Source organism: Podarcis cretensis (genome assembly GCF_951804945.1).
Source record: "Podarcis cretensis genome assembly, chromosome: 3".
Lineage (NCBI taxonomy): Eukaryota > Metazoa > Chordata > Lepidosauria > Squamata > Lacertidae > Podarcis > Podarcis cretensis.
The window spans coordinates 116091522-116103583 of NC_137172.1; the positions used below are offsets into that span (position 1 = coordinate 116091522).

The 12062-nt window shown below is 44.8% G+C and overlaps 1 protein-coding gene across 1 annotated transcript in view; it reads right to left on the bottom strand.

Annotated features, from left to right (window-relative positions):
- The window catches only part of FBXW11 (F-box and WD repeat domain containing 11), a 93672-nt gene extending 91607 nt beyond the window's left edge, over positions 1-2065 (bottom strand). Inside the window, exon 1 of the mRNA XM_079969896.1 lies at positions 1855-2065. The gene's annotated coding sequence lies outside the window, so the exon portion shown is untranslated. The remainder of the gene's footprint in view (positions 1-1854) is intronic.
- Positions 2066-12062: the final 9997 nt, after the last annotated feature.

A 12062-nucleotide genomic window follows, 5' to 3' on the forward strand; every position in this document is an offset into this window, starting at 1 on the left:
GTCTGGAGTTAGCTAAAAATTATGTCACCCCTCCCTTATTTAATCTTTTTCTTTCTTTCAAGTTTGTCCCATGACTTTGGGCTTTGATCTGTTTTGTTTTCTGTTTTTTAATTTGCTTTGGACTAGTCTAGAATTTCTCTGATCCCAGGTGTCCATTTTGAATTTGTAGGTCAGAGAGTCTGTCTGGGGAGAGCTAATTCTTACTAAATTGTTTGATTTGAATGCTTTTACGAAAGCAACTAAAGGTCTCTGCAGCTTGCCTGTGCACTGACTGCCATCAGTGCCCAGGCAAAGTTTTGCTTTGTTTTGTATGCTTTTCTGTTTTCTCAGTGTCTGAATTCTGCACCGATAATCATTTTGTTTAAAAGAGATTCCACTGGTGGTTATAACTTTAGCAACATTAACCTTTACGTTCAGTGATGTTCCATCTGTCAGTATGTTTAAAATATTGTGCAGATAATAATAACTGCAGTGAATTTACACAGCACACTCATCCATCCTATATATCTGGTCTCCATGCTTGGCCAATGTTTGAATGAAAATGGGGGGTTTTCACCACTGAGCTTGTAGGCAGGGTTGCCAACCAACTCTTCAACATCTCCATTGTAGAGTAGAGAGACCACTTGCCAGTCTCTCAATATGATTGTTGGTGACTCTTCTGAGCTACCCTCTCCCACAGAGTTGGTAAAGGAATGGGATTCCCCAGGACAATTCAGACCAGTGGTTTTAAATACCCCTAGCGTAAAGGTAAAGGAACCCCTGACCATTAGGTCCAGTCGTGACCGACTCTGGGGTTGCAGCGCTCATCTCACTTTATTGGCCAAGGGAGCCAGCGTACAGCTTCCGGGTCATGTGGCCAGCATGACTAAGCCGCTTCTGGCGAACCAGAGCAGCGAACACCGTTTACCTTCCCACCAGAGCTGTACCTATTTATCTACTTGCACTTTGACATGCTTTCGAACTGCTAGGTTGGCAGGAGCAGGGACTGAGCAACGGGAGCTCAACGGGATTCGAACCTCTGACCTTCTGATCGGCAAGCCCTAGGGTCTGTGGTTTAACCCACAGCACCACTCGCGTCCCTACCCCTGGCTTAGACCTGGTCTATAATTAGGCGGTAGAAATTTGAGGGGCCTGTACCATGGACTGTGCCACTATGCATTAACCCACAGCACCACCCGCGTCCCAAATTATAATAATAATTGACATTTATATACTACCCTTATCTTCCAAGGAGCTGAAGGTGATGCACATGGTTCTTCTCTTCCCCATTTCATCCTCACAACAACCCTGTGAGGTAGGTTAGGCTAAGAGACAGTGACTGACAGTTACTCCCAGTGGACTTCATGACTGAGTGGGGATTTGAACTCTGCGCTTCCAGGTCCTAGTCCAACATTCTCACCATTACGTCACAATGGCTTGTGAAAGTAACATACTAGTGAAACACGTTAGGGAAAGCAACATACAAAACATGCTTCATGGATTGGTTTGCAAAAGGCAAAACTGCAGACAAAAACGTGTATATTAGTAGGAATTCACACTAAGAGGTTTATGAGGGTGTTTAAAAAAAATATATCACAAAGGATTATGGAGAACTGACTTTGGCTGGAAAAATTAGAACCTTGGAGAAACTGAAAATGACAGATTATCCCATTCCTGTCCTCCAGAGCCCGACAGTTTAAGTGGGACAGTCCATTCTAACACCTCATTTTGCTAATGAAAGCCCATGTCAAGGACACCAGAAACTTGCTTCCCCTGGTGCTGAGAGTTTTGTAGGGATCTTTTCATCTTGGTTAAGTATCAATTGAATGCTCCCGGATGAAAGAGGAAGGGACCCATTGAACAAAGCACACTCACCAGGAAATTCTGACACACAGATTGAGAGCAGGGTTGTGGCAGGCGGGCCCCATCCAATCTCGAAAGCTGCCAAGTGCATTGTTAGCAGAGACTTGTTTTCCCAAATGCCCGTCAGCTAACATAGCTGTCGGCTCCTGCTCCCAGCCAGCTAGTCATGATCCTTTATCCGTTCCATCAGTGTGATGTAGGCTGACAGCTTGAACTTGCTCTCCGATGGGCCCTGGCAGTGAGAGAGAAGCTGTTGGATGGATGGTGCATTCGTAAGCATAGGGAGAGATGCTGATGGCAATTAAAAGTTCAGGTGCTACGATGAACGGCCAAGGTCACTCGGGAGGAAATGTGATGCCGTCGACATAGCAAGTGCTGATGGCCTCAAGAATTGCCAGAGATCGCCGATCGCCGGCACATATTGCTCTGAGCTAGCACCTGGGGACAGACACTTGCGAAGCACTTCTTTTAAATGCAGCAGCTAGACTGGTGACTGGGAGAGGCCACCGGGACCACATAACACCGGTCCTGAGAGATCAGCATTGGCTCCCAGTACGTTTCTGAGCACAATTCAAAGTGTTGGTGCTGACCTTTAAAGTCCTAAACGGCCTCGGTCCTGTATACCTGAAGGAGCGTCTCCACCCCCATTGTTCAACCCAGACACTGAGGTCCAGCGCCGAGGGCCTTCTGGCGGTTCCCTCATTGCGAGAAGTGAGGTTACCGGGAACCAGACAGAGGGCCTTCTTGGTAGTGGCGCCCACCCTGTGGAACGCTCTCCATCAGATGTGAAGGAAATAAGCAGCTATCCTATCTTTAAAAGACATCTGAAGGCAGCCCTGTTTAGGGAAGTTTTTAATATTTAATGCTGTATTGTTTTTAAAACTCGATTGGGAGCCGCCCAGAGTGGCTGGGGAAACTCAGCCAGATGGGTGGGGTATAAACAAATTATTATTATTATTATTATTATTATTATTATTATTATTAAAGTAGTTTTTAGTCACCGCTAAAGGATGAGGACGCGGGACGCGGGTGGTGCTGTGGGTAAAAGCCTCAGCGCCTAGGGCTTACCGATCGAAAGGTCGGCAGTTCGAATCCCTGCGGCGGGGTGCGCTCCCGTCGTTCGGTCCCAGCGCCTGCCAACCTAGCAGTTCGAAAGCACCCTCGGGTGCAAGTAGATAAATAGGGACCGCTTACTAGCGGGAAGGTAAACGGCGTTTCCGTGTGCTGCGCTGGCTCGCCAGATGCAGCTTTGTCACGCTGGCCACATGACCCGGAAGTGTCTCCGGACAGCGCTGGCCCCCGGCCTCTTGAGTGAGATGGGCGCACAACCCCAGAGTCTGTCAAGACTGGCCCGTACGGGCAGGGGTACCTTTACCTTTACCTTTAAAGGATGAGGATCATGGGCCAACCTTAGGGCAAGTCGCTATCAGTCTGGTCTGCCTCACAGAGTTGTTGTAAGGATAAGATGGGAGAAAAATGATGCATCCACCATCTGAGGGCAGCCAGTTGGCTTTAGGGGCACAAACATGACACACTCACAGCTCTCTCACAACCATTTCCTGTCCCCTCAGTATCGCTTGCTGCCCGTCTCTACCTAATAGTTGGCATAGCCCGACCCCAAACTATTCGGGCACTATTTATCCATATCTGGGTAATGAGAAAGAAATGAAAAACCAAGTAAATATTCTGAAATTTGTCTAAATTTGACCCTTTCAGCCTTTTTTCCAGTAAGTAAGCTGGATGAATCGAAACACATCTTGCTCTTTCCTCTGGGAAATTTGTCTACGATCTCAGAGCTACTTTGTGTCCTAAAAAAACCAGGCTTAGTTGTCAACTTCACTCTCTTCTATTTTGTGTCATCTATTTTGCCTGAGGAATGGGTCGACTTCAGACAACAACAACACATTTCAGCAGCTAAGTTTGGTACAAAAGCAAGCATCATATAAACCTTCAGAAAACCAGCCGGGCAGTCCTTTGCATATATCAACTCACTGAACTCAACAGGGCTTACTCCCAGATATGTGGATAATAGGATGGTAGCCCAATTTCCTGATTTTGAACCTAAAACAACAGTGGTGGTGATTTTTTTAAGCTTGCATGCGAACTTTGTGTATCAATCAGCTACAGCCTCTGAAAACTAGAATGGGGGAAACTAGCAATGCTCTTTTGGAAACTACCATAGAAATAAAGGACAAGCAGGTGGAACGGTTATAGAAGAGCCCGCCTTGTGGACTTGCATAATGCCCAAAGAACTGCATTGCTATCATTTAACGAAGAAGAAGAAAATCATCATGCAGGTCATAGAATTGTAAAGTTGGAAGGGACCTAAAGGGTCATCTAGTGCAACGCAGCAATCACCGCTCAAGAACCCCGAAGCTCTTTCCTAGAAAAGTCTGAACATACAGCCGCACAATTGTGGACGATAACCCCACCAGAATTATGGTACACTTCAGATTTAAGGCCTCCAACCAACCAACCCAATTATACCTTCTAGCAGACTTACCGTATTTTTACCTCCATAAGATGCAATGGCGCAGAAACATGGTTACAAAGCACGGATCCACATGGATTATCAGGATTTTTGCATTGGGCTACCCCAAACTCACTGTCAAATCACATGTCTGTGACCACAGCATGAACCACAAAAATCATACATCCACTGTTTCATTCAGAATACAGGGGTACCTCAGGTTAAGAACAGTTTCAGGTTAAGAACGGACCTCTGGAACGAATTAAGTACATAACCAATGTACTTAATTCGTTCCAGAGGTCCGTTCTTAACCTGAAACTGTTCTTAACCTGAGACACCACTTTAGCAAATGGGGCCTCCTGCTGCCACCGTGCAATTTCTGTTCTCATCCTGAAGCACTATTTCTGGGTTAGCGGAGTCTGTAACCTGAAGCGTATGTAACCTGAAGCGTGTGTAACCCAAGGTACCACTGTATTTTTCCCCTTGTTTTCCTCTAAAAACTAGGTGCGTCTTATAGTCGGGTGCATCTTATGGAGTGAAAAATCTGGTAGCTTTAAAGAAGTTATTGATTCTTGTATCAGATCTTGGGGAAACTATTTCTTACATGGCTCCTTATTTTTGATTCAGCGGCTAGTGTCAGAAACCGAGGGCAAACCATGCCTTTCTGAAAACTGATTCAAACACCATCCAAGCCCAACCCGCCGAGTCCTTACCCCAGAAAGACATACCCAGGCTTAGTGCAGCAACCCGGCCCCTTCCTTCAGAAAGCGCTCTGAATCACCGAGCAAGAGGATAGGTTGCCTTCCATCATAAACCCTCCACTATGACATCACCAGACTTGGAGGGGAAGAATGGAGTCAGATGCGAGTTTTGCTTTCAAATTTTGCCTAGAATGGAAGGGATATTGTTGGAGTGGCACAGAAAGGATGAACAAGTGAAATCTGTGATGATAGATTGGGCAAGAGATGTCAGACATAACAATGTTTGAAGATTGGGAAAGGTTGTGGAAGAAAGGGGTCAGGTTCACTGCATGTACGGTGTTAAAGGAAAATGTTATGAAAATGATGTATAGATGGTACTTAACCCCTGTAAAACTAGAAAAGATTTACCATAAGAGTGATAATTTATGTTGGGAATGCAAAGAGAAAAAAAATACATTCTATCATATGTGGTGGACCTGTCCCAAGGTGAAAGACTTCTGGGAAAAGATTTATAATGAATTGAAAAAGATGTTGAAATATACATTTATTAAGAAACCAGAAGCCTTTCTACCGGGAAAAACAGGTTTGGAATTGCCCAAGAAGGATGTTAGATTGTTTTTGTACGCCACAACTGCAGCTAGAATTTTGTTGGCCAAAACTGGAAATTACAAGAAGTCCCAACAGTGGAGGAATGGCAGATGAAGATGATGGACTTTTGGGAGCTAGCCAACCCAACCGGAAGAGTCCACGACCAGAAGGAGGAGGAATAGCAAGAGGAATGGAAGAAATTTAAAGACTATTTAGCTAAATATGTTAAGATAACTTAAATAAAATTACTTGCAAGTATCAAATTGGCCTAGGATTTAAATATGTGATAATATGTTTAAAGTTAAAATGAAAAGAAAGAAAGAGGTTAATTGACAATGTAAATTTTAGGTTTAATTAGTTTTGGAAAACTGCTACAATGATATATATGAAAATTCAGCCAGGGGGATTTGAGGAAGTCACCCAACAATGTTAACAAAAATGGAATTATTACAGTTAGGATTTATGTTTGCTTGTTTTTGTTTTTGATTTTGTTTTTTATATGTTTGTCACAAATTTGGAAATTCAGTAAAAAAAATAGAAAAAAATAAATAGAAAAAAAATAAAATAAATGGAAGGGATAGGCAAACAGCTGGGTGTTGAACATCAAGTTGTTAACCCACCTGAAGTTGCTCAGCCCTGCCGTCTCACAGGTTGCCAAAAGAAATAAAAAATCTCTCACACTGGAAATGACAGACTTATTTATATCTAGTGTGCATTCAGTGGTATCTTGGGTTGCATACTCTTCAGGTTACAGACTCCGCTAACCCAGAAATAATGCTTCAGGTTCAGAACTTTGCTTCAGGATGAGAACAGAAATCGTGCTCCAGCTGCACAGCAGCAACAGGAGGCCCCATTAGCGAAAGTGTTGCTTCAGGTTAAGAACAGTTTCAGGTTAAGTACGGACCTCCAGAACGAATTAAGTACTTAACCTGAGGTACCACTGTATTTATTTGTATGCATGCAGGAGGGGTGCGTGTTAGAGGAGAGGTAGTACCTCTGGTGGGGGACACATCATGCTCCCCCTGGGGTACTTTGCACTCAGCTCTCACCTGTGGCTCTTATTATTTTTATTTTTTTAAAATAATATTTATTAAAAATTTTCCAGAATAAAAAGGAAAGATAGCAAGAAAGAAAGAAAAAACAGATATGATTTACACTTGGTTTCAGTGGCATCTTTCCTGGACTTCCCCCCCTCCCCCTCTTGTATTCCATTTCCCTTAAATTGATTCCACAGATTCTTACCCCAAATTTTAAAACCTTATTTGTAATTTTAAATAACCCATTTATTCCAAATTAATTTATCTTATTTATCTTAATGAACCATTTCTCCTTATATTTTATATAATTCCCTAAGATCGACCCCATTTCCCTTCCACGAATTCCCCTATTTTCAAACAACAGACATGAAAAAAGAAAAGAAAGAAATAATATATAATTTTACAGCCTTTGGATTCCAAATCTCCCCCCCCCCCCATTCCCCAGTTCCAATCCCCAAAGTTCATCCATTGTCTACTGCCAGCCTGGTGTATCCACGTCTATATCTCAACTCCACTTTGCCGTCTTTTGATAGCTTTTAATTTCAGAAAGTCCAGTCTCGAAAAAACTCTCAGAAAAAGTCATTGTTCTTCCATCCAGACCTCTATGTTTAAGAGTCTAACTTAAATTCTATTTCTTGGTCCTTTTAAAGTCTGGATGTTCCAAATACTCCAGCTTCAAATTTGGTCCAGCTCTTATTCCTCAGGCTGCTTTTTCCTGTTCTGCTGCAGAAACCTTCTAATTCAGAAACTTCTTGTTCTCCACAGAGGCTTTTGTTATTCAGGAACATAACTTGCGTCAAGTCCCTTCCTTTCTTCAATAGATAAATTCATTGTCTCCTTTAGTATAGAAACCTCTGTAGACAAAATAATGCTTCGTTTTTGCAGCTTTCCCAAGAGATAACAGATCCTGCTCAAATTCATAGTATTTTTCCACTTGCTGCTACTGTTGCAATGTCCCAGCCTCCCTCTAGAGGGAATATGGTAACTTAATTTCTTTCAAAATCAGACCCAAAAGTCAAATAACTTGTTGCCTTTATTTCCAATAATTTATGTCCAAATTGTAACAAATCTAACCAGCAAAGCCATCGTAACAAAGTTCTCTTTTATTTTCCTGCTTTGACAGCTACTTTGACAGCTGTCAAAGTTTCTGTGTCTCTTCACCAGTCTCTCATAGCGGATCGTTCCCGGTTCCCGGGGGGGTTGCATTTTAGTTCCCACAAATCAGTCTTCTCCTCCAGCACAATTATTGTAATTTCCCTTCGTGAAGTTAAAAATTTTTTTCAGGTAAACAAGTTCATCTCTCGATCTTAGTTGTCAAATCCTTGCGTTGAGCCATCTACAACAGGGGGGGGGGGCGGACTTCCTTTTTGCACTCCCCCCGCTCGCTCCAAATTCAAAGATCAAATTTCCCTTTTAAGTCCAATCAATTTACTCACGGGTTGTTCCTTTTAGTCCAAATCCGAAATTTTCAAAGAAGAAGTCGTTGCTCTCCGTCGAATGGCATGCGGCTTCGCTGGGCAGGGGAAGCATTGGACTCACAGCACCACACACCCCCCCCGTCACCCGCTCCGCAGCCTTTAAAAAGGCTCCTTCGCGGGTCGGGGGGCGCAAACGGTGCCCGCCGAGTCACCAAGTCCATGGGCATCTCCGCCCATGGTTTTTGAGGGTCCCCGCGTCGCCGGCACGGCAGGACCCGACCCCTACCCAGCCGACTCCCTCCGGAGCTCGGAGGGAGTCCGCCATTCGGCGATGGCGCCGACCCACCTGTGGCTCTTAGAAGCTGTCGGCATGCAACAGTGGCCACAGCCCAGGAAATGGCTCCGACTGGAAAGATAAACTGGGTGAGGGTGGCCGATGGGTCTCAAACCCTCGGTGAGTTGGCTTAATGAATGTTAGAATGATGTTGGATAGATATTAAGTGATTTCCAGCTCTAATGCTTAAGAGAATATGAAAAAAAAAGGTTTAGAAATAAGTAAAAACTAATGGTGAGGATTTGCTGAACCAACAATCTGAATTGGAATACAAAAAAAAAGGGAGGTATGAGGAGGTCTGGGAAATAAGTTAAAAGAAAATAAGTAATGGAAATTCTATGTGTTTTTAATTGTCTGTATTTTTGTATTTTTGTTATTTTTTCTTTTTCTTTTATATTGTATTATTTCTGAAAATTTTAATAAATATTCCATTAAAAAAAAAAAACCCTCGGTGAGTTGGGGACTTCCCCGGCATGCGAAGACAGGCTCTGGTGGTTTGAGCCCGTGAGACCAATTTTGTGGGTCCTACGGTTAAGAAGGCAGTTTTTGTACCCACTGTAGAGGGAAGTGAGGGGCAGATAGGGCTTGACAACCTGGAAAGGTAGCCTATCTAGGAGAAGGAAAACTCTGATCCTAAACCTCCACTGCTTTGGGGGATATCTTCAGGAGAAGAAAAGGTTAAGGAGTAAACCCTACACAAACTCCAGAGTGGAGTCCTGAAGACAATTGGATGGCAGCCTGTACTCCTCCTGCCAAACAACTCCTGCAGCTAAGCTGGTGCCAAATGTCTTGGTCTGCTTCCCTTTGGACCACAGCAGTGAGGCTGAGGGCAGTCTGATCGTCTGGGCAGGCCAGGTCCTCCATACACACTGCCCAGGCTTGCACCCTGGGGAGGTCACTTTGGTGTTGCTAAGGCAGCAGTTTGACTTCACCCCCGGAGGCGGACGCCACTGTCTCTCAAGACAGATGGATGCCAACAACATGCATGCAGGAACGCTCTTTTTCCATGGGGAAAAACCAGCCTAATGTGGGGAGAGCTGCATTCTTCCTTTGGTGTACAGACATACACCTGCACCACATAGCCATCCATTTACTCTTTCGCAACTTGCAGCTAGCAAAACTGGTGGCCTGGACCCAGCCTAGGAGTGACAATATTCACCACATGCAAAATAAACAGGTTGTTATCAGAAATGATTTTTTGATTATTATTTTTTAGATCAGCTTTGAAAGGCCAAAGATTTGGCTCCCTTCCCATTCCACCTGAAATTTCTATTCTGTGAAATTCAAAAGGTTGCATGCTCTTCCAATCAGCCTAAACCAGGGGTGCCCAAATTTTTTCCAAAGAGGGCCAGATTTGATGAAGTCGACATGCATGAGGGCTAACCGAAGTTGTCGAGCTTTTTTTAGGATTGAAATTGAGCTTTTTAAAAAAAGATTTAAGCCCAGAGCTGTTGAGCTTTTTGAAGGATTTTAACCCGGGACATATACCGTCACAGGGGCTGGATTAGATCGACCAGTGAGCCGGATTAGGCCCCCAAAACGGACTTTGGACATGCCTGGCCTAAACTGAAGGTGGTGACAAAGGCAGAAGGAAAAAGAGCCACCTTATTTCAGCCCAATTACATGAATGGAGGACACCGACTGCAGAATAACATGGCGGAGGTGTTCAGTCTTGTTAAAAAGTGCCCTTGCTGCAAGAGGCTGCTCATCATGATGGCTATTATAACCTCAGATCTGTTTGCTCTTCTGTTCACGGAAAGGGAGGTGCTTTCTGCCAACATCCCCTTCCATATCCTAGCCCAGATCATTCCTGAATCCCTGTCAGATCAGGTAAGATAAGATCCCAACCAAAACTTTTGTATTATCCTGTGCTATGTGGCTTGGGTTTCCCTCATCTCCTTGTGCCACCTAGTGGTTTTGTGAAGTTTGAGCTAGCACATCATTTAGGGCTTCTGACTTTGCAAAGTCGTAGAGCAGGGGTCAGCAAACTTTTTCAGCAGGGGGGGCCAGACCACTGTCCCTCAGACCTTGTGGGGGGCCGGACTATTATTTTGAGGGGGAAATGAACCAATTCCTATGCCCCACAAATAACCCAGAGATGCGTATCAAATAAAAGGACACATTCTACTCACATAAAAACATTGTGATTGCCAGACCGGATTTAGAAGGCAATTGGGCCAGATCCGGCCCCCGGGCCTTAGTTTGCCTACCCATGTCGTAGAGTCATAGAATTGTAAGAGTCCCTGAGGAACATCTAATCCAAACCCCTTGCAATGCAGGTATATACAGCTGTTGGGGACCAATCCTGCAACTTTGGCGTTATCAGCACCGTGCTCTAACCAACTGAGCTATCCAGGGAGCTATCCAACTGGCCTTGGATCTTACTCGGCTTCCTCTGCCAGTAAACAGCTATTCATAGCTCAAGGAGGGCTCAGGGGTAGCTACTCTGTGGCTCGTCGGCACCCCAACACGCATGGCCAATGGCAAGGAACAGTGGCAATATCTGAAGATCAGCCATCCCCGTTCTAAATTGAGACTTCTTTGCTGGGTGCTTGGTGGAGGTCATTGCACTTTAGGCCAAGAAACACAAGATCCTGAGGGACTTGGGACTACAGTGGTACCTTGGGTTAAGAACTAAATTTGTTCTGGAGGCCCGTTCTTAACCTGAAACTGTTCTTAACCTGAAGCACCACTTTAGCTAATGGGGCCTCCCGCCTCCGCCACTCGATTTCTGTTCTCATCCTGAAGTGAAGATCTTAACCCAAAGTACTATTTCTGGGTTAGCGGAGTCTGTAACCTGAAGCATCTGTAACCTGAGGTACCACTGTATTTATATGATCCCAGTCAGGGTCCCCTAGCAATTACTGCTTGTCAAGTGTGCCTGGTAGGGACCTTACAGCCATAGAAAAATGTCAAGCCAGATTGTGTTTGTGTATCAAGCTAAATTATGTCTTAATTCTCATGCTGCTGGACGAATACTGCGGCAATTCTGTACCAAACGGCTATCAAGCAGGGCATCCGAGAGGAATGTGTCAACATGACCTAGAAAACAGAACAGTACTGAGTAAAAGAGCTAGTGCGAGGCATTGCAGTGACAGCTACAGACACATCTGAGACGAATGCCAAAAGGAGTTGTTGTGTGCCAGCCAATAGCTGCAAAATCTTGGAAGTTGCTTATGGCACCTTAAAGGATAACAAATATATAGCTTTTCTGGGTCAGAGCCCATTTTGGCATCAACGTATTCTGAGGCAGTAGTTTGGTTTGGAAGACCAACCAGCCAATATATGTTTAAACTCACTCAGGTAGGGTAGGTAGGTAGGTAGGTACGTGGGTGGCGCTGTGGGTTAAACCACAGAGCCTAGGACTTGCTGATCAGAAGGTCGGCGGTTCGAATCCCCGCAACAGGGTGAGCTCCCGTTGCTCGGTCCCTGCTCCTGCCAACCTAGCAGTTTGAAAGCACGTCAAAGTGCAAGTAGATAAATAGGTACTGCTCCGGCGGGAAGGTAAACAGAGTTTCCGTGCGCTGCTCTGGTTCGCCAGAAGTGGCTTAGTCATGCTGGCCACATGACCCGGAAGCTGTACACCGGCTCCCTCGGCCAATAAAGCGAGATGAGCGCCCCAACCCCAGAGTTGGTCACGACTGGACCTAATGGTCAGGGGTCCCTTTACCC